The sequence below is a fragment of the Miniopterus schreibersii genome (assembly GCF_964146895.1).
Source record: "Miniopterus schreibersii genome assembly, chromosome: 6".
NCBI lineage: Eukaryota > Metazoa > Chordata > Mammalia > Chiroptera > Miniopteridae > Miniopterus > Miniopterus schreibersii.
The window spans coordinates 86509938-86514510 of NC_138107.1; positions in this window are offsets into that span (position 1 = coordinate 86509938).

Genomic DNA, 4573 nt, shown 5'->3' on the forward strand with positions numbered 1-4573 from the left:
CCTCAGCAGCTACATCTTTTCCCTCTTTTCAAACACTACTCAGGAAACAAGCTTCCCCTAAATAACGAACTGGTCTCCATTCTCTCAAATACTGTACCACCTCTCAAAACAGTTAGGACTAGGCTCACTTGGTCCAGGTATCAACGCTTATGATTAGTTACATCAAAGAGAATTTTCCATTAGTAAAAGCATTTTAATTTAAGGCAGGACATTGGCTATGGCTCCTTGAAGACCTGTGTCCTTCCTCCTGGGTCTCCTTCTGCGTCTCACCCAGGGCAGGGCTCAGTCAAGGTTGTTACCCCATCCGTGTGCCCAGGGGAACCCCGTCTGGGTGCTCCCCTCTGCCACTCCCCACAGCACAGGGCTTTCAGCAAACAGTCACAACCCAGATGGGGCAGTGGGCAGCTCACCGACCGTCCATCCTCAGACACCTCTGTGGAAGATTCACCCTGATGAAATGAATCCAGTGCTTTTGGTTGTAATTCCTTCTTTTTCTTTCCATTTTCTGTTTCTTTGTTATCCTGTGTTTAACAAGTATCTCTCTTTGTTTATATGTATTTTCTGCAAAATGTATATATTGTTTTATGGACACATCCTTTTAACTTGTGTACGTGAGCTAAGGTTGTGCATCTCCTGAGCCCGCAGCACTGTTTTCTTGTCCACCCACGTTGCTGCGGGGTCACCTGGCACCTGCCCCTCCACCTCCACAGTCCTTCACATCGGCACCCACCACAACTCACCCGTCCTTGCTCCTACATTGGACGTTCAAGCTACCGCCACAGATGCCACAGATAGTGTACACATGTCCCCATGGACCTGAGAATTTCACTGGGACGAACAACTGTGAGTGAAGTCGTTGGGTCCTGGGAAGACTGCCTTATAACTTATATCCAAGCAAGGACGATTCCGAGAATGACACTATTAATATTACACCAGGACAACAGGCATAAGCCAAGACCGTCCCACGCAAACCGAGACGTGTGGTTTCCCTAGTTGAGAAGTTTGAATACGTATAAATTGACTGAAAAGCGTCAGCATGGCCACCCTCCCAGCAGGCATGGGGGTCCCCATCTCCACATCCCACTGCACCTACTTGGTGCCATGGCCTAAGTGCACAGTGCCTCATCACTGCTTAATCGGCATTCCTCTGCTCGCTAACATGTCTGTGTCTCTACTGTGCTTGCTGGCCTTTCGGATTTCCTTATTTGGAAAATATGCTTTGCTTTGCCTATTTTTGTTGGGGTTTTCTTGCTGTTTGCAAGAGTTTCCTATGTTTCCTAGCTATTAATCCTGTCGGTGTTAGACACTGCAAATACGTTTTCCGTCAGCTAATTTTGTCCATGCTGTTGATCTTTCTACTCAAAGTTATCGGGATTTTTGCCTTAGAGTGTTGTGTTCTTAACATTCAATTTTACAAGTATTTTCTTCCCCTATTTCATAAAAACATTCTCCTTCATTTTCTTCCATTGACTTTGTAGTTTTACCTTCCACACGTGGGTCTCTACTCCCCTGGAGAGTGGCCCACTCTCTGTGGAATGCGGGAGGGAGACAGTTTCATGGTCCATCCTTTCCCCCTGATTTGTGGTGTTACCTCTTTTGGGTGGGAGGTTCCCGCGTGGATTTGCGTCTGTCTGCCAGGCCTCTGCTCTGTTCCCGGGTCAGTGCCTGCCTGCATCCTGCCTTTGCTGGAAGGATATTGTAATAACCAGTAGGGCAAGTTTCCCCTCGCTGTTCCTCTTTTTTCAACACGGATCTTCATGAGATTTCATAATAAACACTGACTCTCGTAAAGATCTCTGCTGGGCTCCGTCCAGAATAGGCTGAGCTGTTCCGCTTGGATATTTTATCTTAACTCGTCTCTTACTATCACGCTCACTGTTTGATCATAACATGAAGGGTCCTTTACAAAGTTAGAATTTTTATTATAGAATTTGAAGAGGTATTTCATTCCTATGCCGTTATAATTGCAGTGGACGATTTTAGCATAAACCTCTGACGAGTGAATGCAGCGTGCTGTGTCATCTGAGAAGGACCCCTTTGCTGCTACAGGACCCGGGCAAGAGGGGCCAGGGCTGTGCCAGGCTCGCTCGACGTGGAGATAGCTGGGGGAGCAGCTTTGCCTTCTCTATATCCAGTCACCAGTAGTCGTCCAAGAATCCTTGCCCAAGCCCCTGCCAGGCAGGCCACGGGTCAGATCACCCCGAGGGCACTTGGTGCCCGCTCGGCACTCGTGCTGGATAGAAGTCTGAATCACGCTCAGCTCCATTCCTCCTCCCCCCCACATCCTCTGATCTAATCCCTGACAACTCTACACGTGTCCATCTCCTTTCCCAGCCTGTTTCCAGCCTCCACAGGCCTCTTCTCCCCCAGCGAGAGCCACTCGGTCCACCCCAGACCTCTGCCAGCCCCAGAGCCAGGGTGGATGCAGCGCCGTGGGATCTGGCCCCACATGTTCAGGGCAGTCAGCTGGCTTTGGGCTTCTGCTTCTTGTTTGCATGTTGCACCCAGATCTGATCACTGCTGTAGCTGCTCTTGGTTTTCTCAGCCACCTGTGCATCGGAAGTGACAGTCCCATGCAAGGCTCTGCACTGGTCCTGGTCATCGGAGCCTCTTTCTTTCCCGAGCTGTGTGGAGAACCTGGGGGATGCTTTATTCTTTTTGACACCTCCTCCAAGGAATTAGATTCTGGGATAAAGGTGCTACCACCAGTGACCCATTTCCTGGGTGCAGATCACCACACACTACAGATCGCCCATTCCACGTTCACCCTTCCCTGTCACTCGAGGGGCGGATGTTAGTATCTCCATGCACGAGGGAGGAAGCCGAGGCTCAGCGGTAAAGTCATTTACCCAAAGCCCAAAGCAGACTGTTGACTGGCAAAGCCCTCACTCTCTCCACACCACCGAGCCCGCGGCCCAGTCCCCACCTGACGCCCTGTCCTGCTGCCGTCTGTGTCTGAAAGGGGCCAAGGCCACGTGGATGTGCTCAGTACCTCGGTCCCGGACGATCACAATAATCTTCACGGTGCTGCTCCTTTATCTGCTCATTGGACCAACATATATCCATTCAGTGCCCGCTCCCGGCAGGCTCAGCTTCCATATGGTCTGTTTTCAGTTAGGCATGGATGCAGCAGCCAGAGCTACAGCTCGGATCATGACCCGCTCCTGCTCCCAGACCTTCAGGGTCTAGCTCAGGACAAGGCCTGTGGGAGCACTAAGAGCTGGGACCTGTAACCAGGCCATCTACCCAGCCAGAGAGGCTGGGCCAGCAGGACACTGCACAGCCAGGGGGCTGGTGTGGAGCAGGCTTAGCAGGGGGATCACAGGTGGCAGGGGGCATGTCCAGGCAGGGGCTGGCCAGACTCAGGGAAGGTCCAGGACCCAGACTCCAGGTGGGAGGAAGGACTCGAGTCCCTATGAGGGGCCTGGCAAATGAATGGAGGCACTCAGAAGACCCCGCTACTAGACCAGCAACCTCAGAGACTGGGGAGCAAGGCTGTGACGTTCTGTAAACAGGCAGAAAAGGGGTGGAGCATGACTAGCTTGGTGTTGTGTCCAGCAGAGGACACTTGCTTCAGGGAAAGAGGGCTCCTAGCCTAGAAGAGACAACTTAGGCCACCACAGGAGGGGCTCATTGAGGAAGGGGTGCCGGGGCAGACACAGCCCGACAATGGCTCCCCCATGAGCTACCAACCCCCAGTGTCATCACCCCACCGGTCTCGCTCCACACCCGGTGCTTCACTCCCACAGGCCCACGCAGACGCTCCTGCCCCTGCGCCGGGGCTTGTGCCCTTCCACCGCCCGCTGCGCTCTAGCCTTCTGCCCCCACCCTGCCTCCTCCCTTCTGCAGCCGACTTTTTCTTTAGGGCTAAGTGCACAGGCTCCAAGCTTTTCTGTTTCCTTGTCCAGGTTTCCCATATAACAGACAAATTCCTATGATACTTAATCCCTCCATTAAACACTCTGCACTCTGCCTGGTACACTTGGTTCCCAGGGCTGCAGTAACGAAGTGTCATAAACGTGGTGGCTTAAAACAACAGAAATGTATTGTCTCAGTTCTGGCGGCCAGAAGCCTGAAACCCGGGTGTCGGCAGGGCTGTGCTTCCTGGGAAACCTGCAGGGTTGGGTGCTTCCCTGTCTTTCCCGGCTCCTCGTAGCCCCAGGCATTCCTTGGCTTGTGGCCACATTGCTCCAGTTTCTGCCTCGTCATCACATGGCCACTTCTCTCTCTTTCCTTCTTGTAAGAACACTAGTCATATTGGGTTAAGGGTTCATGTTGCTTCAATCTGACCTCATTTTACCTTAACCAATTATATCTGCAATGACCATATTTCCAAATAAGGTCATATTCTGAGGTGCTGGGGTCTAGGATTTCAACATATCTTTGAAGGTGGGGGACACAATTCAACCCCTCATACCTGGTGTGGGAGTTATCTGGACACAGGCTCTGTGCCTATGGCTGTGTGACTCTGCAGTGAAACAGACCTGGGTTTGTCACTCGCCCTCTCACATAAACCTGAGCAAGATTCTTAGGCCATCTGCCGTTTCTCATCTGTAAAACAACCACAACACCT